This window comes from Hermetia illucens, chromosome 1, assembly GCF_905115235.1.
Source record: "Hermetia illucens chromosome 1, iHerIll2.2.curated.20191125, whole genome shotgun sequence".
Taxonomy (NCBI): Eukaryota; Metazoa; Arthropoda; class Insecta; order Diptera; family Stratiomyidae; genus Hermetia; species Hermetia illucens.
The window spans coordinates 42,321,796-42,347,281 of NC_051849.1; the positions used below are offsets into that span (position 1 = coordinate 42,321,796).

A 25,486-nucleotide genomic window follows, 5' to 3' on the forward strand; every position below is an offset into this window, starting at 1 on the left:
CTTCTTCAAATATGTACATAGATGTTTCTGAAATCACTTTGAGGTACTTGTAAAAAATCATTCATTATTTTTCTTGAGCTAATTCTGTAAAAAATTTGCAGTTACAGGTGTTATTAACTGATATATATATATATTACTTCATATCTTAGCCAACCAAGTACATATAATCAAGAGTAAAGAGAGGGAATTTTTGTAGAAACACCCTTTTGTTTGGAAACAAATGAGGAAAAAACACATAAAAATGTTCCAATCGACCTCAACCTGTAATTTCCTCATTCGAGAAATAATAACAGATAGTGATAAAGTGGGCAATCAACAACAACTATTTCCACTCATTCTCGAAAAGATAAAAGTTTAAAAAAATAGTGTCATCCCGTAATCGTAACGTTCCAAATGAAAACGTTAGAGTGGGTTATTGATTACCTGCTTAATATTTTGCACAAAAGAATTCCTTCACCCCAAAAAAATTGCACTCCGTTAGTGCTGTATTCCGCTAAATGCGTTAAATGCATTTCTTAGCAAGTTGGCGTTCAAATATTATTCGTGTCAGCAAGTAAAATAAGCCCCAACAGAAGTTTTTCCCCCAACCACGACTTTATTTACCACTTTTTAAACCACCTGCTCGTGAGTGGACCGTTTAGACGCACTGCCTACGGCATGAATCGCACTCATGCGCACCTGAGCGCCTTGGGTGGATCGCACACCCTCAGCCCGTGGAACGTAACGGGTGCCATTCGCGTATTTTGACAGCAGCGCCGCAGTATTCGTGCGTGTTGTGCAGTTGCTGGCGTTTCGCTTGCCTGAATTGAACGCTCGTCTGTCTGTGGTTTGTCTGGCCATGGTCGGTTTCGGTGCTTGTTCTTTGTCCCAAATACACAGCGCTCAGCGACTAGAATCGACTGTCAAAATCTCGTGAAATCACAGCAAATCGAATCGAGTGTTTCGTGTGTCGCATAATTGCCACAGCTGGCGTGAGTTTGCCCGCAAACCGAGGGAATTGTCAAGGCGCCCCACGACGGTCTCGCTGCTGGGTCGCGCTGATTGCACTCCATTGGAGTTGAAGTGAAAGGTGTGCCCTGTGTAATCTGAAATCGAAATGTCAACTTGCAGTTCGTGAGACGTGAATGTGTTTACCCAATCAGCGCTGCGACGCACGGCGGCGGTCGTGTGGCGATCAGCTAAGAAATTTCGGGTTGCGCGGCTTCGTGTGTGAAGTCGCCAAAGGCCTTGGATCCCAGATTGAAGTGCGAGATTGCGACGACGACGTCGAACTAGCCCACGAGTGGGTAGCCCCAGCCGCGGACGTCGCGGAGGCTGGCAAGGAAAAGTGGGAAAGTGCACTGTGTAAATCGACGAGGGTCGCATTCCCCTTGCAAATTCCCGAGTGGCTAATCAAGATAATATCGACAACTCTTAAGCCCTGACAACAACACGAACCAAGAACAGGAGTGAGCAACGGGTGACCTTGTTGGCGTCGTAGCTTCTGCGGCCACCGCTGCTAAAGACACTGCCATGAGTGGCAATTCGTTTTCGCCCTCGAGTGTAGTAAGCACTTCACCGTTCCAGTTTTCAAATGTTTAGATAGATTACACTGGCAGCCGGAATGACATCAGTGCGGAGTTAGAACGAGGTATGCCAGTTTATCAATAATAGCAGGGAACTCGTCGCTCGCCACGCTTCTGACGTACAAATACTTGTATGGAAGTCTCTGGGGCTCATCATGTTATTTCACTTCACAGACTGTAATCCTGTAAGCCGATATTCAACCAGGATAATAACTGTCAGGGAAGCCTCTTCTATAAGGGGATACCCACTTCGGCATAACAATGAAGACACTCTCGCAAGGAACCTTGAAACCGGGCTAGCAAAGAAGCTACGTGAACTGGAGAAAGATTCATTTAATTATTCTAGCCTGAGGTGTCGGATTTCATGCTCGTAGCTTCTGGGCGATGACCGTGATCCGTTTACCTCGATTAGAAGTTTAGTCTTTAATCGATCAATTGATTCACTTCAATGTCGGGATTTCGTCAGGAGTTACACTTCACTTGAGTTGGGAAAGAGTTCAAGCCGTTCCTATTGTTGTTTTGAACTTTAGGCGGATTACCTCGCGATTGGTGTCAGTATTCAAACTTGGAAAGTATTTGCACTGTGCACTGAATCATGGCGCGGATAGCGCTCCTGGCAATTGGGTATTCTTCTGAATTTAAAGCAAACATCTCCTTCATTATCGCAATTTAAATTTAGTATAATATCCATTCCATCTAAAATCGAGTACGAGCGCGAATTTAAGTGAAAGGGGGGGAGCAAGAATCATCTCGAAATCTATTGTTAACCCCTCAAAAATCTAATTTGATTGGGAACAGTTCTGCTTAGTCTTGATCCGTAGATATCATCGTCAGCTTCTTTGATTCATCATTTAAGCCCATCAAGTTGCCATAAGACGTTATCCGGAGCATAGCGCTTAAAACACACGGCTTTGCCGAAGAATGTTCAGCTCCTCCAGCTTTTCCTGAGATGTCTACACTCACAGCGGTGGTCGCCTTCCATGTACTACTCCCTTATAATACCACAAGAACAAGAGAAAATTGACGCGAAAGCGATCTCAATTTGACGTTGCTATTGAGTAAAAGTGGAAATTAGGCGATGACGGCTTTACGGTTTCTTACCAGAGCAGAGGCAAATCGTCAGACGCTGCCATCACCTCTGCCCTGGGAGCAACGTGACCGAAGCGGCTCGCAGATGTTGAGTGGTCCTTTATATAATTCGCAGAACACAACATGCCTACGAATTATATGAGCGCAAATCCGCCTTATTGACCAGAGCTTGGCCAGAGCTGAAAATATTTTTTTTGAGAATTGTGGGGTCCTAAGTCAAAAAGTCGAGCGAAATTAGTGAGTAGTGAGCTACCTAGGTATATTCCAGATACACTCCCTCTTCACGTTGCTGAAACCCCTGCAGCGGTAATCTAAACTCCGCCTCATTGCGAACGGTACAAGAAGGTGGAAAGCGGGAATCAGCCTGCTCTATGTCGATGAAACTTTCGAGGTCTTTTTTGATGTGTGTTCCAGGATGATTTCCACCTATATTATTACAAAACAGGAAATATGCCAATTCTCTTCAGTCGTTGCACTAAATACGAGTGCCTTTCTTGGGAATCTTGACGATCATTCACTTGTTCCTCTCATTGAGAAAGATTTCATAATCTTAGGAATTACTGAGTGGAAGTAACAATTTTGCACAGACTGAAGGAGTTATTCGGAAATGTTTGCAAATGTAACTGTCAAAAGTAGCGCTTGGCATGTCATTCTAAAGGGAATATACGAAGACAAAATGGACAGCTTCTGGTCTGATTGAGAAATGGCGCTAGGAGGCTTGTTATTCTATAAGTCAGTTAGTATATTTTTGAGAACTTATTGCCCCAGTCGTGTATAAAAATGCAGAAAATAAAGAAACATGCTATATACAGTCGACTTGATAATTCGAAGTTGCTGGACCATCAAAAAACTTCAATTTAACAAGAGTGCCAAACTACCAAAGGTTCGAATTGATGAGAGATGGAAATAAAAAGCTCGAATTACCTAGAATCGTAAATAAATAACATTGACATGTAGAAAATGTGTATTTAAAAATTATAAGAATATTTACAAAACTGTTTCATTTAAAGAAGTCAAGTGATGCGATATCCACAAATTTCGTCAGGAGTAGATAGGGCGTCAAATACTTCGAATCCCAACTACTACAAGGGAAAAATATCTATATATGTATACCTACTCATTAACTGGGATGTTTTCATGCAAAGGCACTATTCCTGGAGAGGAAAATTGACGGAGCCTTTCCAGGGAGGTGCAGGCTTCCTTCAGCGTTACAAGATGTAGTTCCCGAACTTCATCGTCGTCAGTTTTGATCTTTATCATATGCTTGTGGAGTGTCTTGTGAGGCCAGGAATCTCAGCATCACACAGGACCCCATACTGCTATGTTTTTGTCAATTCGAACATAATTTTCAAAAAGGGACATCACCTAATGTAGGATGAGAATCCCAATGTGTTGGTGCAATTTGGGAACTTGAATTTGGTTTGGAATCGATAGGAGGGTCGTGGGAGGATTGTTGTGCACTGTACAATTGACCAGAAACAATAAGATTCGTCGCTTTTGACGTTTCATATCGTTATTTAATGATAGTAGCCATTGATTAAACAACTCCGTGGGTATCGATGCTTCCGGTCGACCGGTTCAAGTTGTTGGGAATGACTGAATTGCCTTTAAAACACCTGGACTTTGCGGTTTTTTCCCATGATAAAGGGCTTTCACTTTTCTGAACTCCATGTTCATAGACACTAGAAACGGTCAAACTTTCCTCACTGCGTTTTCTACACCCATCTTTGAAAATGATTGTTTTTTGTTCCCGGCATACATTTGAAAAATAGACGAGTTAACATCAGTCCTACAAATGTTGCCAAGGTTCAATAATTTTTCGAATAGTTATGTCTACGCCAATCAGATTTGCACTCCTTCATCAACAGTTGTCAGCTTTCGCTACCACAATTTTTTGATAAGTATACATCATCATTGGCGCCTCTATTACAATTTGGTGCTAGCCATAAAGTGTGTTGAGTTCCTTTGCAAATGCCTTTGCCTTTTTCTATTAAAATTAAACCCTATTAAGAAATTGTGCTCAGGTAATACTAGGTACTGATTCGTTTTCAAAATCTAGTTGATACAAATTTTTACTATCTCACAAAGAGTGCTCTAGGGGAATATAGCAGTTACCTACAAACTATATTAGGTGTGTCTAGAATTCTGGAGGAAAAACGTATATTAACTCAGGCGAATTTTTGGGAATTCTTCATTTAAGTAGATTCGATGTGATATCCAACCAGTTCGAATTTCCTGAAAACACAGGGGACTGTTGAACAGCATCTAATGTAACGTCAAATGTTTTCTGAAGAAAAGAAGTAATACTCGGTGATATCTCTTGACATAGCCCTAGACGTTCGACAAAGTTTTCGTATGAAGGTGTAAAAGATACGATAGAAAAGCTCTCTCGAATAACCGGCAATTCAGAGTAATATATTTCTCAAAGCAAGAAAGTTAATATATGGGGTCTACCTCGATAGACACTAACCTGGGAACAGTATATAATGGAGACGAGCTCAGGCCATTCTGGTCAAACGCCCGCCACTTCTCTCTGTCCTCGCCTGCTTCTCCTGTTATTACTATTCGCCGGTTTTTCTTCAGTCAATTCTCACTGAATTGCATGTGAGACTCTCCGAAATCGTTTTTCTTCAATTTATTCTCATATTCCTTTTCCGATCCTTCCACTGCCATCACATCTTCCATTTCTCTCTCCTAAAATCCCTTCCATTGTCGAATTTTTTATTGACAGTCCCTTATGTTAACGGTGGTTGTGATTTTGAAGACCTGCCAAATATTTTTCTTAAAAAATCATTTTTAATAAGAGTTTGACCGCAGGATATCTTTCCAGACAATGGAAGAAGGCTCGTGTCATTCCCTTACACAAAAAGGTGATGTTATACTGGCCGCAAATTTTTAACGATGAAGCATCTTGGTCAAGTCTCCTTTCACCTTTTCAGGTGCTCATCATCGTGAATGAGAACTCTACCGTCACCTCCCTCAATAACCCTATCAAAAGTCCTGACGACTAGTGCAAGCTCTTTCACGATCGCTGCTATTTGCAGCAGCTTCTGCTCTTTCGCTTACGCGATAGTGGAATGGCACATCGAATACTACGCTGCATTCTCGTATTAACATGACATGCGAGGGAAGGTAAGCAACCATCAGGTGATGGCCTCTTTCGACGCCGATGTCAACACTTCTTTTCTTGCGCAATTGAGAAAAAAATCCTAAATCTATTGTTGATCCCGATATGGTTGGTCGATCAGTCGAAACCCAACTGTCGTTATGGCAATTCCTGCCACCGATGACGAGGTTATGAAAGTTGCAGAAAACTGCAAATCTTTCACCGTTTTGGTTGCGGTCCCTAAGATCATGCCCAAGTAAGGTGTTGTTGAAGCCAACCTGACACTCAGATCAATAGTTTTGCAGAACGGAGAGGAGTACTCTCTGAAGTCCCATCCAGAAATTTCAACTTTTATCCCGAATTTCTCGCTGAAGTTGAAGAAAGTGAGGTCAGTCTCTATCCGAAGTGTTGGTACTTGGGTAGTAAAGTAGTTTTGAAATTTACAGTTTACTACCCAAAAAAATTTCCATCCATTTTAGTCGCTCTGTGTGGCAATCAGGAATTACTTTGAGTGTATTTTTAAACCCCAACCCACAGAGATGCTTACCCACTGGATACGTCTTTAGCACAAGACGTGAGAGGTTGGAGATGCGGATTCCTTGAGGAAATAATCTGCAATCACATTATTTTTTATCGTATCGTATCGTATATCTCGTTTAATCTATGGAATAAACTTTTGATATAAAATAGGTGGCGTAATTTTATTATACGACACGTCTACGAAAACTTTGTTTAGCTCAGCAAGAGTTGCGTTTTTGTTTTCATTACCTGCTTGTTCAAAATGTGCCAATGGTTCGCGATAGGGTTTATACCAGCGCGGTTTCCAGTTTAGCGTAGACTTCTGCTAAATAATCCTTAGCCTGTAAGGGACAAAACTAATGCTAGATTTTGCTATTGTTGTTTTTGATTGCCTAATGAATTACGAACAAAAAATTAAAAGCACTAACCAGTCTGTAGCGATGACACGTCGAATCACATTAAAATTTTTTATTTTTGAAAGTATAACTGTTTATTGATCCTACTATCAGTGCCAATTGTTCAACATCATGATAGGTAAAACATCCCTGAATTATTCGGCCGCCTTGCTGCCTAACGAGTTTTCTAACGCAATTCTTCGAAGAGCATTCGGCTGATTTACGCCCCACTTACGCTTATCCATTGGACCGAAACCAACTGAATTTGAAATAATCAGAGAAAACTACCCCTTTGAAATTGTGCATCGTGTACGATACAGTTTCTTCGGCTCTTTATCATTGGTTACTGCCTATACTAGCTACTAAACTTTGGCAACTCCCTTATCTGGACCACTTGAGTTCTTCAAATGATTTCGTGGTTTTGTTGAATTATTCTATTTGTGTATCTCTACAATACCTTCTTGATTCACTTTGTTAACGACAACACTTGGAATTCTTTCGCTTCGTTGAATAAATTTTCGATTCTGTGTTGATTTGCATCACATTTTTATCATACACGGTACGCCTCGTAAGTTTTAAACCTTCGAAACGCTTTGGAAAACTCTCGGGAATAAATCAAAATATTTTGACACAATTTTTATGATTCGAAATTTCCCCTAAGGTTCGAATTCTAATTTTGGGAATGCTGATATATAGTCGTGTAAAAGAAAAAATAGTCTCAGGATTCTTATCTAAGACGCTGAAGACACTTACATAAATAGTCCAGCATTTCCATATAGAACCGGACATTGAATGTCTGTTCGACAGCAACTGATTCATGAAGCACCATACCCTTATTGTCAAAAAGAGAATGAGCATCATTTTGATTTTAAATTTTTGGAAACGGAGTTATTACACCCTTGATGCAATTTGGCGCCCAATTTCTGCGTCATAGACAAAACACTAGCTTTCACTTCCCATCATTTTTCTTTCGGAAAGTTCGGGCCCGTTTTTTTTATGCCCAGAATATTTCTTGTTCAGCAGTTCATGTTTTGAATGCTTTGTTGTTCAGCCGTTAATGCACGCCACCTTGGTTCTTCACACAGTCAACAGTCCTATTAATCCTGCAGCTCAAACGACGGTTCTCCTTCAAAACGGCTGCTACTATTTGCATTTGTGCTGTAGTTGTCACTGGTCTCCTGCTTCTGTCCCCGTTCCCAACTCTGCACTCTGCCAACGCTTAACTATAGCAAGCGACAAAACAGAGTAGGAGGCGTTACTCGAAATTGTTCTCCACTTTGAACTGTGACACACGACCCCAAAACTGCCGCAAAACAGAGGATAGACTAGGTAGGTAATGTGTACCTTGAATTTAGTACAGATTTCATCGCTAGTATTAATTTCCGAAGTTTAGATTCAATGTTTGTAGCACACACGATGTAAGCAATTTCCGGTTCCTGAGCTGCAATGGAAATTTCTCTCTACCCGTTTCATTCGCATATATATTTTGTGTTAATGTTTCACCATTGTAGCGTAATAACTCAATGAACAGAATACATAACATCGAAAATGCAATTTTGTTTGTGTAACTTTTAATTATTCTTCTATATTGTCCCCTTTCTAGCTAATACATTTAGCCCAGCTAACCCTCAACATTTCGATCGCTATTTCGTGATAACTTTTCGCAAGGCCTCCAAAACTCAGTTTAGTCTCTCGTTTAACCTCTTCATTGAACGAACATCCAAGTGCAATTCATCGGTTTTTGCCCTTGTTTCGATTGATTTGTGAGCTAATTAAAATGATCGTTTATTTCGCAACAAATTATAGTACTATTTTCCTCTGGTTTTACCTCGGATCTTTCTCTTTGTTGGCTTTGAAGTATTATATATTTATATATCAGTTTATACTGATGGGTCCATTATTTGTCAATGATCACTTATCAGCACAAAAAAATCATTGAAATGCGGTTAAAATCTCAATCTTGAATGCACTTTCCGGCTAGCTTTTTTTCATACCCATAAAGATTATGCAAAATTAAAACAACCGACCCAGTCAGCATTCTTCTGGCCACAGCTACCCCACGCACTTTCACTTTCGGATCATTCAATCTCAATGCGATATCTTTGCGTCAATGATAGTATCTTCTGACCGGCCACAGCTATCGGAAGTTCATGTCCGATGCAAACCCACATCATTTATTTAGGATAAGCAGATACGCAATAATTATTACTGAATTTTTCTCTTGATACTTTTGGCAGTTTTGCATTCCGAAAAGTATCTCGAGATTCCAGTGTGAAATATATATGAACCCAGGATTTAAATTCCGCGAATAATTCTATTTTCGTTGGAGTAAGAGCGTTGATTCTATCGTTGAATTAATCTTTACTTTTACTATTATCATAGTGACTGCTATGAGCATAAAAAGGTTTCTTTAGTTTGTACACTTCAAACCATTTCCATTTCTTTGGAATTTTATAGATCATTGCTTTCTTCCCAGAAACAAATTAATTCTGCGTCCAGTCATAAAGTTTTGCAGCTTTTCCACTGTCAAGATTGATAATGCTAAAGTTTTGGCGCATTTGTTACTTTCTAGAATAGAAACTTCAAAGAGTCTTTTTTGTTGAGGATGCTGACAGTCTTGAGTCTGCATTCATTTGATGACGGACCAGACCACTTAGGAAGCAACTTATTTTCTCTCTTGTGGTCCACGGACTCCTCTTTTACGCGTTGAACATCCAAGTTTATCAAAAAACGAATAACTGACGGTTTCGTCCACGGCAGAGGCAACTCATCAGCGACAGCATCTGATGAGTTGTCTCTGCCCCTGACGAGTGTGGACAAGTGGATGCGGACTCAGGACTCCCAGCATCCTCAACAAAAAATTCACTTCGGCCTGGTTTATTTCTGAATTTACGACGAATTTCAAAGAATATGTTAGGTAGAAAACTCAGACTAAATTTTCTTAGAGTGCCAAAACAAGATTTATTTTTTGTCATATGCCCATATTTCGGCGACCAGTTGTCCTCTTCATCAGTGAGTTTTAGTTTGACCAGCTTATCCTCACTTATTGTACAATAAATAGGCAATTTTCCAGATTTTTTGAAGAAACCTTCCAAACTTTTTTGAAAAATCATTATATTATCTTAAAAATGCATACATTGAACAACTTTCTTCTTATTGAAAATATTATACAGTTATACTAGAAATAGCCGCCGAAAAAATGTATTTTGTTTTGTGTAAACACAAAACCTTATTAAAATCGGTTTACTGTCTGCCTGTCTGTCTGTCCGTCACACGCATTTTTCTTGGAGACGGTTATAGCGATTGACACCAAATTTGGTAGAAAGGTGGGAACTGTGAACGCTCACGCATACAGTGAATTACATCCTTTTACGTCGAATTTAAGGGGGGGTCCCCATATATACAAAAGGGGGGTGTAAAATTTTTTTTCATCAAATATAGTCATGTGGGATATCAAATGAAAGGTCTCGATTAGTACTTTTCAAAGCCGATCTTAGTTTTGACATTCGTTGGAAGAGTGGAGAACGCGGGGGGTTGAAAGTGATCACTTCTTTAAGGGGGCGATTCTCAGAAACTACCCAACCGAAAAATCTGAAAAAAATCAAGAGGCTGCCACTATATGGTGCCTGGGCTCCGAAATACCTTCCATGCCGATATCTGTTCAAATAAAGTTAAAAATAGTATATTACTACAATTTTTTGTAATTGGTTAGAAACCCCCTTAAGTTCATCCTAGTAACATGAAATTTTGCAGTGATATAGGCTATAATATAGAGCATGATCTTACCAAGTTTGGTGGAAATCGCATCATTACTAACAAAGTTATAATACCTCAAATTTGTTGCTTCTTTGAAAATTGAAGACTATGAATGTCAATATCACCCGAAAGTGGATACTCTCACATAATATATGGATATATTACGTGCTACGTACTAAGAAATACACAAAACCTTTCGTACCTGAAGCGTCCAGCTTCCGGTTTCCCGACTTGTTTGTGTTTTGCTTTGACCAAAATTGTGGCCAACTGGATCATATGAACTAAAAAACATCAATGGATTTAGTTAATAGTATAAACTAGAGTTTGATCGAAGGATTTAAAAAATATGCCTTTTTCACAAAATTTCGGATAGTCAAAATTAATAGTTCACTTTTTCACTAAAAAACAGTCATTTCTGGGCTGTAAAGCGGCCATTTTTTGATCGAAAAAAAGAATAAATCTGTCAAGTTTAGTAGTTTCCGAGTAATTTTGGTCACCGGTTTCAAACATGTCATTTGTAGAAAAATGCATTTAAAGTTTTGAACTTCATGTTGTTTGCGGTACGTATTCTTCTCTTTCAACGATTATATTTCAGTTATTTTTTCGGATCGACTTCAAATATTATATTAAGGGCGTACTTATACTTACGCGAGTTGGGAAACCGGAAGCTCAGCGCTTCATATATGAAAGGTTTTGCTTGTTTCCTCTGTGAGTATATTTGAGCGAAGAACTATCCCATTTGTACGTAGCCCGTTATGGGTATGTATCTAGCATGTCAGACTATGTAATATTTGTGTTTAGTACTTTGGGTTGCAGTAAATTTTCACGGAAAAGGCAACTTTGAGCTACTGTAACTTTAGTAATAATAGCACGATTTTGATCACGATCAAACTTGGGGATATCAAGCTTCATACTATAGTCCATATTACTATGATTTTTAAGGTTTTGTTTGTAAAACAAAACCTTATTAAAATCGGTTTACTGTCTGTCTGTCTGTCCGTCACACGCATTTTTCTCGGAGACGGTTATAGCGATTGACACCAAATTTGGTAGAAAGGTGGGAACTATTTATTTAAGGGGGGGGGGGGGGTCCCCATACATGCAAAAGGGGGGTGTAAATTTTTTTTTCATCAAATATAGTCGTGTGGGGTATCAAATTAAAGGTCTCGGTTAGTACTTTTCGAAGCCGGTATTAGTTTTGACTTTTGCTGAAAAGGTGGGGAGTGCGGGGGGTTGAAAGTGGTCATTTTTTAACGAACCCATTCTCAGAAACTACCCAACCGAAAAATCTGGAAAAAATCAGGGGGCTGCCACTATATGGTGTCTAGGCTCCGAAATACCCTCCATATCGATACCTGTTCAAATAAAGTTAATAATAGTATATTAAAATAATTTTTAGTAATTGACAGGAAAACCCCCCTTAAGTTCACCCTAGAATCACAAAATGTAGGCTACAGTATAGATCATGATCCCGCCAAATTTGGTGAAAATCGCACTATTACTAACAAAGTTATACTAGGTCAAATCTGCGCTCCTCTGCAAATTCAAGACTATGAATGTCAATATCACTTGAAAGTGGCTATTTTCACATAATATATGCATATTTTACGTGCTACATGCTAATGGGACAAATGCACACTCAAATCTCTTTATAAAAGAAATACACAAAACCTTTCATACCTGAAGCGTCTAGCTTCCGGTTTCCTGACTTGTTTTTGTAGCACTAGCTGTAATATACTACTATCAAGTTAGTGTGAGTAGATGTTATGAGAAACCGTATAGAGGCAGGTTCCAAATTTTTCGGTTGGGTAATTTCTGATAATGGGTCCGTTCAAGAAATCATTACTTTCGACCCCGCCCACTTCACGTGTTTTCAACAAATGACAAAAAGAAGCCCAGCATCGAAAAGTAATAATCAGGACCTCCCATTGGACTATATTTGGTGCAAAAAAATAACACCCCCCTTTTGCATGTATGAGGACCACTCCGCCCGTTAATATCAACGTAGAAAGATGTCACTACATGTCTGGGTGTTCACAGTTTCCACCTTCGCACCAAATTTCGTGTCAATCGGTATAGCCGTTTCTGAGAAAAGTGCATGTGACAGACAGACATTGTTTTGTTTTCCAAACAGAACCTTAAAAATGCAATAAAAAAAGCCAATTGTTAATGTTAACAGGATGGCAATTGATCCATATTATTCTAAGGTGTCCTGTAGATTATAAGGTTTTCTAATGCATCTAATTTTCGGAAGTCATTAACCTCTTTAATTATCCATCTTGTCTGACCTATGTATGATTTTTCGTAATCCGTAGCAGTTATCTGGTAGATTTCGCTTTTCTCGCTGTCATCCTTGTCGTCTTTGACGCTTCCCATTCGTGTCTTCAGTTGATGTGGTCTGTTTGTACATATTACTCCGATGGGGCCTAAATTGTGTAGATATGGAGTATTGTACAATTCGAGCTTTAATCGATTTTTCTCGTGCATGAAACTTTGCTACGTGATTCTTAAGACATGAAACACAACAACAAAATTTTCAATTCCCCGAAAGTTCTAGAGTGGTTCCCCTTGAGGTCCCGGTGTAGAATAGTGGAGGGAGTGCAAACTTCTCGGAGCATCGTGCGATGAGTTGAAGAATATTACCAGAAATTGGTAACATTTTTTTTTGCAAAAAATGATGGTTTATTATGAAAATACTGTGGCTCACTCATGCATCGTTTGCCACTGCCTTGCAATCTTTCCGACAAAGGACGGATACCACGCCGAAAGAATTCTTCGCCTAAATTCAAGGAATAGCGCAATACCTGGCGAATATGGTGGATGGAACAACACTTCTCATTGCATCGTTTCCAAATAAATTTTGAAAACTTTCGAAACATAGAGTCTGGAATTGCCGCGTAACAAAATCACGTTGTCATGGTAATTCTCAAATTGCGGGCTCTTTTCCTTTAATGCGTTCAATGTAAATTTGTTTTCCTTTCCAGCATTGAAGTGGCTGTTCTCAGATGACTAAACAACGTTCATCGTTTCATGGCTTCAATTTATGTTCAAGTCACCTTGCTTGCTTTTATATCATTCCACTGGCAATAAGTCAACTACAAGGGATTCAGATAATTTTAGAAGTATTTGGCATACACCTTAATCAAGCAGTGTCACCAATTCTTCATTTGCGGCAATCTTCTGTCTGACAGAAGTGTAATACTTCCCCATCGATAGTGCATACCTCCCCATTGGTATGTAGAACATTTTTCACGTGACCACCAATAGAAAAATAAGAAAATTACAATGAGAAAAGTCGGCGGTACGCAGTGATCGGTTTATTTATCGTCCTTTTCTTACAGTGGCCTCTCGAGGGTATGCGCTCGGCTTTCAGTAGTTTTGATTTTCCAGGATCATCTTTCTGCAAATATCATAGGCAGCTGACACTATGAATTTTTGGCCTATTGACCATAAGGGAGAGAAGCACCAAGTATCCCATCCATTTTCCCCAAGTAGTTAGTACCGCGACTCATATAAGGCACACCTTTGTGGAATTTATAGGGGCAACCTCACTTTACTATGTGAGGTATAGCTCTGTTGTCGTGATTGATAAACGACAAGGTGGTATAATTTTTTAATCACTTCTCGGTGAGGTTTCACTCAGGATTGTAGTTTGGATTTATTATAGGGCGAATTCTTCTGGTAGATACTGAACAATTTGAACCTACTTTAGTAAGAGCTGGTGATCACTGTTTGGGGTCGTTCACCGATCTTGATTCGGTAGTTTCAGTTTGGCTTCTTGTGCACTTGTTCTTTATTTTCCTTTTATTTTAATAAATTAGACGCCGGTTTTATTCACTCTTCAATTTATCAAAGTGGCCAATCCTCCTTCATGTGCTAGTCGACTCAAGTTTTAGGACACGAAAGCTTAAATTTGCAACTCTAATTGCGTGCCATCTAAAACGATTTGTACTGTAGAAACTATAAATCATGCGCTTATGTTTACGCGTATAAATATATATTGCCAATAATTTCTTAAGAAAAACAAAGAAAATGTGGAAAGCAAAACATCACACCTCGCTCATTCTTTGGATCTTCCTTGTTTAAGCAACAAGAATGAAATATTGAGCTGAGTAAACGTAAAATTCTTTTTTTTCGCAGTTAATGTACTACATAGCTTTGAAATGAATAAACATGTTATTTGTATTCAAAATTGTTTCCGGGATTGTAGTCTCGTCAATAATAAAATCAAAACAATAAACAAAAGGGTGAAGGAACGAATACAATTTACTTGGCATAGTATTGGTCACGAGACAAGAAAATATTATTTATAATGTATTGAAATTGCAGTCGTAAGACAATAGCACGCTGTGCCCTACAATCTTCAACAAATGTTGTGGTATCAGATCAGTGAAAATAGTGCACTGATCTGATACCACCAATTTTTCCTTGGATAACTTTCAGTGTCTGCCCGAGGGTGCCAAACTTTCTAGCATGGCAGACCAATTGGAGTTTTGAAAAGTTTTGGCGGAATTTTCCGACATTTGTTCATATTGCCGTATCTATTTCATTACTTCTATGACGTTATGATTTTTCTTATGCTCTTCCTTCAAAAGATATCTAATAGTTTTTTAGTGGAGTAAATTAAATTAGGTCTAGTCTATCCTGAAACCCGTCTGTATGAAGAAGGGCCTATATATCAATAACGGCTCATGTTTATCGTTATTTTCTGGAGAAAGACTAAGTCGTTTTGTTTTTATCTATCTCTCATTTCAGATAAAATAAGCAAGCAATAATAATTCACTCAGAAAGGGAGCTAAAAGTGTTTCAAGGCATAGCAATCGCCTTTTCTGCGCCAAGATTTTCAACTTTAAAAAGTAGCGTTTGAAGAAACTTGATTCAAATTTAAGCACACAAAAGATCAACTCCTAACCTGTTGTCTCTTAGGGTGTTCTCGTTTTTTCAAGCTTTAGTGGGCTTTAACAAGAAAATCATAGAAGCACTACGTTAAGGTAGATAAAGCTGAGGTGTCAAACTTCTGATCTAAAACATCTTTACTATTAGGTTCCGGTTCATGATTCTTTCTAAACTATGTTTGTACTTTGACTGACATTCTCGAGAAAAGACTTACAACTACTGCAATAGGTCCCGTACGTCTAGATGTCAATCAAGTAGCCTAGAATTCATATTTGGGGTCATTGCTATGGTTCGACTCGGGACTTTGGGTTTCGAGACAGCAGATGAGATTGCGACGATGTATATGTGCATTTATGAATTCAACTCTGAAGAGGCGCTTGCAACACAGGATCGCATTCAAAATACAAAATAGAGTCTTTGAAATCTGCATCAAATTGTGCTAGAGGATCTAGTTTAGAAAGCTGCAGCCATTCGCTTTCTTGGAATGTGTGAAATAGGACCAACGAGGGTTTGGCATACGGCACTTCTAAACAAGATGTAATTGACGAAAATCCATTCCAGTGCTAGGCAGCCCTTAATTTAATAATATTACCAAACATAAGAATTACAGGGAATTATCGCCGGAGATTCTGAAAAGTATAATTTAAAAATCATGATTTCAGAGTTAGAACGACATTCTAGTATGAGATGATTGCTGTAGTCACGAACGGAGAAGTTTTTTCATAAATGGGGCAACGAATAGCAGTTAACAACCACTTCATTGCACATCAACAAGAGTCTGTAAATGGACTAGATTGAATAGGACTCCCTTATAAGGTGAACAAACAACAGAAAAAACATTTTAAATTATCCGCATTCGAAGAATTGCATCCAGATAAGTCGTTAATGACGGACGGTAGGCAGCCATTGGAAGCGAATTAACCCGAATCAAGAAGAAGACTGAGATTGAAAGCTATATAGACAAACCTGGAGGGAGGGGTTATGGGAGCCAAAGACCTTGGGTCCGTGCAGATTGTATTGACTTCTCTAATCTGTGTGAGAGGTTTGCCAATAAATTCCTGTACTTTCAACATGCTGGTATTGAAACATTCGTTCTGGAAACCACACAATTTTTATAATGACATTTCCAAAGCATTATGGAAGAAAACTTTTTCATATATCGTCAAGATATTATGGTAAGAAATTCAACAAAGATATTACAATTTTAAAGAAAAGTGGAAATTATACAAGATGAGGGCAAGTTATACTAAATTGATGAAGTCCCCGGAGTTACGACCGTATTACGCTCCGACTAATTCGAATTAAGTTCTATTAATTTGTTTAGTTGTCTCATCGGTTTCTGAAATTCCCTTCAATTTTAGTGTGATAGCACAACAATCCCTCTGTCCGGTGCGTGTTTTATGTATTATAACTTTAAAAATAGAATTCAAACTCGTCATTGTTGACGAGTTTCTATTAAATTTTCGTAAAAAATTGATTTCCATGACTGAATTCGAACCAACATTCATCAAATTGGTCATTAACTAAAGTGGGATATTGGTTTATGAGTGCGTTATGCAATCCAGACAGCGACTGAATGGCGTGCAACAATTAACCAGGAATCGAAAAAAACACAATTTAAGTTCTGTGTTTTTTGGTAGGTTACCACGTCTGTTGTTGACTCGTGGTTTTCAGTCGAGAAACAATTTGGTGCTCATAGTTTTCACCTACAGCGGTGGTGTGCATTTCCCAGAGGATCAGATAATGAACACGGAGTATTATTGGCCGAGATGAAATGTTGCGTTTATCATGTCGCCAAAAATGAAAGTGTTTGTAGATAAGCAGCTCCTGGGTTTTTTCATCAACATTATGTACCATCGGATATTATCATTTTCCCCGCATTTTTGGCTAATCACGTGCACAGGATTCCTTTCGAGTTAAAAATCACTGTGAAAAACATGTTTTCGCAACTAAAAAGAGTGTAATGGAAAAATCGAGGGTAACTTTAATGGACATATCGAATACCAAGTGTAAGAAACGTTTCAAAGATGAAGAAGCCCTTTGAAGGGACAGTATCGGGAATGACAATTCCGAAAACTACTGACAGCCCCTAATGTGTATAGTGCAACATCCACATCTGTGTGCTGTCGCTGGAAGTTTTGACAAAGTGCTTCCCTTCTTTCCAGGATATGCCAAAAAAACTTACAACTCCTAAAATTGTTTTCTTTCGATAGATATACAGATGTTGCCTATTCGCTGCCAACTCTGCTTCTTGTGGCACTGGCCTATACGATCGTTAGGTCTTTGTTCAACATAATGTTGGATCAAAGTACTCAGTCGTATCCTAAAATTGGACGAAAAAGTACCAAAACGATGCGAACTATTCTTTAAGTTGTACCAATAAACCACCGTACCTTGACTGCCTTTGCAACTAGTTTTGTTCGCTACTGTATGCGGTCTAAAATTTGTTAAGTGTGAAGTGCAACAACTTTAACGTTGATTGATTTCCTTTCGTTTATTCTTTTATTACATGCAAATTTGCCTACAGTTTTGCAACAAAATCCATTCAAATTGAAGCGCCGGCAGTATTTATATCAGATCTTGTGTAGCTTCGTAGTGATGCGGCAACGGAAGATGTTTTGAGTTAGTTTCTATGAACTTCATTTTTGCTTTAAGTTTGATTTTCACCTAGTTCCTGAAATATGTCCGCCTTCTAAGCTGCCGCCCTGCAGCGTAAATAAACCGGCCTTCGTAGCGATTTTCGCGAAATGATCTCTTCCACTACACCTTCTGTAGTAGTTCGAACTATCTTGACCAGTTTTTGTCGGACCCGAATCCAACTTTTACAACCGATTTGTAGCTTTTTAATTGCTTATTCGGCCGAAAAACCTGTGTTCCATCGTATGCTTCTCTAAACCCTTAGTTCCTCGAACTGATACCGCAAAGACTGTTATTGCCAACTCGAAGTTGCAAGTTCACTGTTCTGCAGAACTTTTGAGAAGTTAGTAGTCTTCTGTGTCCTCCTTATTCTAGTTACAGCAGCTCCCGTACTTTTTGTCTGGGAATCACACGTACCTTTACATAGGATGTCCGTGCGGAACAGGATATCTTATTAGAAATTAGAGTAGCATTTGCCGGGGTTCACTTTGCAACTTTTCCACTTTAATTTCATGACTATCCATTCTTCATTCGCCCGGAAATGAAATTTGGTGGTTGTCTGAGCTCTCTGTTGTTCCGACGTATTTTAAGACGCAATGCCAATTTTCAACAGTTTTTAGCGACAACAAATTTTAAATATTGCCCTCGGTCGAGAGAGATGCCACAATCGCGGTGTTTGTTTATTCTGGTATCTTCCTGTTTAGGTAGTTTACTTGCCTCCATTGACTTTAGACATTGCCTTTCAACAGGATCATACCACGGTTTTAATGCATTTGTGCACATTGTGCTTTGAATCAGGCAACTTACAAAAAGTATCAAATATCCGTTAGTTGTTCCTCCGCGTGTTTTATTCTTGCCTTCAAGGAGCAGGTTTCCGATCTTTTCTCTTGCATTGATCGGAAGAAAAATCGCTTCCAACATACATACCCCTATTTGTTGTTGCGATAAGATTCGGGGATTATCACTACTTCATATCCTCACAGACCGGTCTATGGAAATAGTTTTCTGGGCCGCTTCACAATGGTTGAGGTTGACTTGTATTAACCTTGTTAAGGTCTTGTGTGAAACAAAACCTTATTAAAATCAGTTTACTGGCTGTCTTTTCCGTTCGTTTATCCGTTACACTTATTTTCGCAGAAACGAATATTGGTGAAGAGTTACGGATTGTAAAAATCAGGGATTTCGTATATGGTGCCTAGGTTCAAAAATAACGTGCATACTATTATATAACATGTCGGGAAACCAGAAGCTAAGCACTTCAGGTATGAAAGGTTTTTGTGTATTTCTGGTTATGCATTTCGTTTGTCAAACCATTCACTTTAGTATGATACTGGCATTCAAAGTCTTAGAATCTAAGAAATTTGCACAAAGGTGACAACTTTGACCTATTATAGCTCTGTTAATAAAACAAACTTGGTAGTATTATGCTTTATGGTATAGCCTATGGTGATGGTTCTAGGATAAAGTTAAGCGAGTTCCCTGCCAATTTCTTGAAAATATACTTATAATAACGGGTTCTTGAAGTACCTGACCCTTTTCGGAAAGTACAATGGTACTGGTTCATACTTAGTGCATGAGAGGCCTATCTAATACCTCTACCGCAACTAAGGGATTCGATGTCCGAGTTGTACAGCGTAACTTCACACTAGAGCCCACAAGGAACTCTGTTCGCGATATGGGCGCAACCACAAACACTTGAAACCGCCACGAGGGAGCCAACTGCAAATAATCGGGCCGGGAGTATATTCCTCAAGAATTCTTCTGGAACGTTGGCATTTCGGTACCGATGGTATCAGATAGCCTCCGGTAAGCTTCGTGGCAAGAGCCACTTCAGATGAGTCCCATTGCGGGTTGGAGTCCCTTCCTCGAGTACGTGGGGACGAAATACAACTGCAAGTGTATCTTTTGATTTGCTTACTTCGCCCAGTACACGAAGAAAATCCGTAGTGTGTCAATCTTCCGGATTCAGTTAGTCAGTTAGTCTCTGAGAAACGAGACCGGAGCATATTGGACAGAAAATAAGTCACGAGAGTACGGATGATTGTATTGAATAAAGGATTGAACTACGCGACACCGGACTTGAAGATGAACGTTGAAGATACGATTATAGACGTCGAGGGAGCTATTAGGTTTCTGGAAAAGGATGATCCAGAGAAGGCCAGGTTTCTCGTTAAAAATATTATTTACCAATACAGCAAAGGGACAAATAAACAACACAACAATGAAGAGCGGATCATTAAAAAACTAAACCAGAAACCAGTTTTTTACCTAAAAGCAGATAAAGGTAACGAACTAGTAATATTTTACCGAATGACAAACGAAGACTTGACACTCCAGAAACTAAATAACGGCAACTTCTTCAAATTAAGAAAAAATCATCATCATCATCAACGCCGCAACAACCGGTATCCGGTCTAGGCCTGCCTTAATAAGGAACTCCAGACATCCCGGTTTTGCGCCGAGGTCCACCAATTCGATATCCCTAAAAGCTGTCTGGCGTCCTGACCTACGCCATCGCTCCATCTTAGGCAGGATCTGCCTCGTCTTCTTTTTCTACCATAGATATTGCCCTTATAGACTTTCCGGGTGGGATCATCTTCATCCATACGGATTAAGTGACCCGCCCACCGTAACCTATTGAGCCGGATTTTATCCACAACCGGACGGTCATGGTATCGCTCATAGATTTCGTCATTGTGTAGGCTACGGAATCGTCCATTCTCATGTAGGAGGCCAAAAATTCTTCGGAGGATTCTTCTCTCGAACGCGGCCAAGAGCTCGCAATTTTTCTTGCTAAGAACCCAAGTTTCCGAGGAATACATGAGGACTGGCAAGATCATAGTCTTGTACAGTAAGAGCTTTCACCCTATGATGAGACGTTTCGAGCGGAACAGTCTTTGTAAGCTGAAATAGGCTCTGTTGGCTGACAACAACCGTGCGCGGATTTCATCATCGTAGTTGTTATCGGTTGTGATTTTCGACCCTAGATAGGAGAAATTGTCAACGGTCTCAAAGTTGTATTCTCCTATCCTTATTCTTGTTCGTGTTTGTGTTTGACCAGTGCGGTTTGATGTTGTTGGTTGATTCGTCTTCGGTGCTGACGTTGCCACCATATATTTTGTCTTGCCTTCATTGATGTGCAGCCCAAGATCTCGCGCCGCCTGCTCGATCTGGATGAAGGCAGTTTGTACGTCTCGGGTGGTTCTTCCCATGATGTCGATATCGTCAGCATAGGCCAGTAGTTGGGTGAACTTGAAGAGGATCGTACCTCTTGCATTCACCTCAGCATCACGGATCACTTTCTCGAGGGCCAGGTTAAAGAGGACGCATGATAGCGCATCCTCTTGTCGTAGACCGTTGTTGATGTCGAATGGTCTTGAGAGTGATCCTGCTGCTTTTATCTGGCCTCGCACATTGGTCAGGGTCAGCCTAGGCAGTCTTATTAATTTCGTCGGGATACCGAATTCTCTCATGGCCGTGTACAGTTTTACCCTGGCTATGCTATCATAGGCGGCTTTAAAGTCGATGAACAGTTGGTGCAACTGCTGTCCATATTCCAACAGTTTTTCCATCGCCTGCCGCAGAGAGAAAATCTGATCTGTTGCTGATTTGTCTGGAGTGAAGCCTCTTTGGTATGGGCCAATGATGTTCTGGGCGTATGGGCCTATCCGGCCTAGCAAGATAGTGGAGAATATCTTATAGATGGTACTCAGCAACGTGATACCTCTATAATTGCTGCACTGTGTGATATCTCCCTTTTTATGTATGAGACAGATAATGCCTCGTTGCCAATCGTCAGGCATTGATTCGCTATCCCATACCTTGAGCACAAGTTGATGAACCACTTGGTGTAACTGGTCGCCTCCATATTTAACCAATTCGGCTGTAATTCCATCGGCTCCTGGCGACTTATGATTTTTTAGCCGATGAATTGCGCGGACTGTTTCTTCTATACTTGGTGGTGTCAGTATTTGTCCGTCGTCTTCAGTTGGCGGTACCTCCAACTCGCCGATGTTCTGGTTGTTCAGTAGCTCATCAAAGTACTCAACCCATCTCTCTAATATGCCCATTCTGTCGGAAATCAGATTTCCCTCTTTGTCTCGGCAGGATGAGCATCGAGGTGTATAAGGCTTCATCCTGGTGACTTGTTGGTAAAGCTTGCGCGCCTAGTGCGGTTGCTCTCTGTACTTTTCGAGTTTACAGACCTGTTGATTCTGCAGTAATATAGAGCACGATATTACCAAGTTTGGTGGAAATTGCAATATTACTAACAAAGTAATAATAGTTCAAATTTGTCTCTTTCGTGCAAATTTAGTGCAATCTAAGATTGAATGTCAGTATCACACAAAAATGAAAAGTCAGGCTAGCTAGGTGCAAATGAGACAAATCTACACTCAAATATTCTTACATAGGAAATACATATCGCCGAGCTTCTGGTTTTCGGCTGGTTTTAAAAGGCAAACGCGCGTTACGAAAAGAACAATTATTGTAAATTGCTCGGGGAAAAAAACTGTGGCAGCTTCATAGTCAGCTATTTGCCCGATCTCATGAAATATTGTTAGAAGTCCGTTCCATTTTGGCAGAAAAACTACCACTAAAATACATCAGATTACTCTTCCGGGTTCATCTCAATTAAATTTCCTGAATTGTGCTGTAAATTTCCACGCTCACTTACCTGTATTCTTGTCCGAAAATTAGATAGAATAAGCATGTTATTACCTAGGCAGAAATGCTTTTTGTAGAAGAAATGTGAAGGAAGTTTGGAAATGCTTATTGTCTGAATGGGTAATTTCTTGAGAAATAAAAAAAAATTGTAAACAATTTACGTCATGCCTAACGTAACTGCTTTTAATCTTATCTTTCATTTAGGGTGAATGGATGCACTCAAGGAATTTGGACATTTGATAAGAGAAAAATTGAAGTATTCCAAGAAGGGTAGATTAAGAGACCCAAGTGCAACGAAGATCATTATAATGTGCTGGAAAGGTGCAAAGAAAGAGGATGTTATGCACGGCACAGCTTTCTTGTGGTCTTCCGCAGAGTTGGAACAGCCTAAATCAACATTTTTTGAACCTGGACATCATTATTCACTTTTCTTTTAGTTTGAAGCCGAAAAGAGCTTCATTATGCCGATATGGACGTCAGTCGGTAGATGTTTTTGCAACATGATTGGAGTAGATGTAATTCCCCGGTAGCTACAGCGATCATTTTCGCTAGAAAATGACTTTTGGATGACAATGGTCGAATCCGAGTTGCATGGAAAAAATGTCAATAGTTGCTTTGAATTATGGTTTCCAGTCATTTCGTATGCCGAAATGTGTAGTGCTGGTTACGCCGCAGCAGCATTGTCGGACTATTAGCTTTGCTTGAATATTTATCATTCACAAGTTGGTAGATTATATTCATCATTAACCACATGTCGCTACTCTTTTCTCGCCATTTGCAAGAATCTCCTTTCACATTTTCACAACACTTGGCCTTTTTACTTTGGTCTGAAAACCGTTTTTCACTGTATCTTATCGAGTGTTGCAATGACTGATGCTCTAACAATAGCAAATTAGTTGCGGCGTGGATATTGCTGACAATATGTAATGAATAATTCGTACTTTCCAAAATTAATGCACTTAAAGGCAAGGAAATCAGGCAGACAATAGTTCATTTATTTCATAATGACTGGCACTGTGTGTGCAAAACGGATTCCTTGCAAGCCTACTTATTGCGTGAAGAAAGCGAATACGTAAGTTGTGTCACTGAAATAAAGCAAAGTATGTACTTTCAGAATCGAATGCGTACACAGCGGCACATAGAACGTAAATTGAATTACATAATCTTTTCCTTTTTTGTGGTTTCTCACGTCTACGTTTTATAACCGCATGACTCTTCGTGTAATCTACGTTTACGTCTCTGTAAGAGACAACAGATAGGGAATAAATTATCTAATATGTTCGAATAATGAATGATGTGTGGATTTCAAACGTAAGATGAGATCGGATGACGGGGCAGAATACTTCCTCTTTTAAGTATGCTTAAGCGCTTGAAACGAATTTGATGACCTCGACGAGTATACCAAGTCTTAAACGCTTAATCAAATTTCGGATATAAAACGTATGATTCGAATTTGAATTTTGATTCATTCGAGTCACACATTCCAAATATATCCATCGCCAGTGCCACTCCGCTACTCGCTGTCCGTGATTGAGTGCAAATGTAAATTCCGGATATCAGAAGATTCCCATGACTATCAGGGAGAGAAACCAGACATGTTTACTTGATTTGGCTTTTCTTTACTCGTTTTTGTTGACCGGCTCGAAGCTAGCAAGAGTTGCCTTCACATCATCTTTGCTCGTTTAGGTAATTTCTGCTTGAACTCTGATTTTAGGTTCGATTTCTAGCATAGTATCTGGTGAGACAATTGCTTTATGGCCGATAAGCTGGATTTGTATTATAGTTGAAGTGCGGAAAAGCAAAGATCTAGCAGGCCCATATTGAAAGGTATTCCACAAGGAAATCGAATCTAACTGGTCAGATTTTCTCTTATCAATGCAAAATTCGTAAATACTGGCGGAAATTAGCATAGATCGTTTGAACACGAACAAATATCACATTAGAAATTCATAAGCTTCCTTAAATCCATCTAAAGTGATTAGCATTTTGCTAGAATGACTATAGATGCATATGGGGACCATATTAGCACGTTCCATTTCACACTTTTTGCGGCCACCGTAATGTACTTGAAATTTACGTAATTCCTCGTTCCTGGAGGGGTGGGTGGATGGGTTCTGGTGTTCGATTCTATTTTTAATCATTCAATTGGAAAAAATGGCTTCTTCAAGGTAAATACTCCATTGAAGATGTGTCTTGCCGTTGTATTTACTTTAGGAAAAACTCATCATCATGATAATGATTGCAAATGGATAATTTCGCTGTCTTCTGGGTCTCTGTTAATTATTGCGCTCTGGCCCGGTCTGCTTTTAATAGTTCCGCCATAAAGTCCGAATGTTGTAAATATAATGAGCAATTTGTGTGCTCTTTTTATCGTCCGCTTTTACGACCCACTCACCTACAGATGGGTTGTAGAGTGCGGTGTATAAGTTGCAAAATATAAAGTGCTTCTTGTGACTTCTATGGGCGATCTAACGACCATTGGAGGAGAATCGAATGCGGAACAAATGGTGTGTGGTATTCGATTAAGATTCGTTTCTTGTTTTTCCTACTGTAACGGCAAGGTTTGGTCTGAATTTAATTAAACACCGGAATCGGAGCTGTATAAACAAAAATTTTGAATATTTTGAATCAATATTTGCTCCACCAACTGTAAATTTTATTACCATAAATTGTGAGGAAATGAGGTTGAGTCAGTATTTGCACTGAAATGTTAATAGTCTGCATTTCGAGAGAAATGTTTTTAGAGAATTGAGAAAAGGTCCATGACCATAGACGTGGGTGCTTGACAATACAGTAACGATTTTGAATCTATATTCAACCATTTCTCCCTTGAGTGATTGAGATTGGCTCTGCACCAG

At 39.5% G+C, this 25,486-nt stretch overlaps 1 protein-coding gene across 1 annotated transcript in view; it reads left to right on the plus strand.

The window, feature by feature from the left end:
• The first annotated feature begins 552 nt into the window (after nt 1–552).
• Nucleotides 553–25,486, plus strand: part of LOC119647267 — a 94,102-nt gene continuing 69,168 nt past the window's right edge. The window contains exon 1 of the mRNA XM_038048156.1: nt 553–1,630. The gene's annotated coding sequence lies outside the window, so the exon portion shown is untranslated. The remainder of the gene's footprint in view (nt 1,631–25,486) is intronic.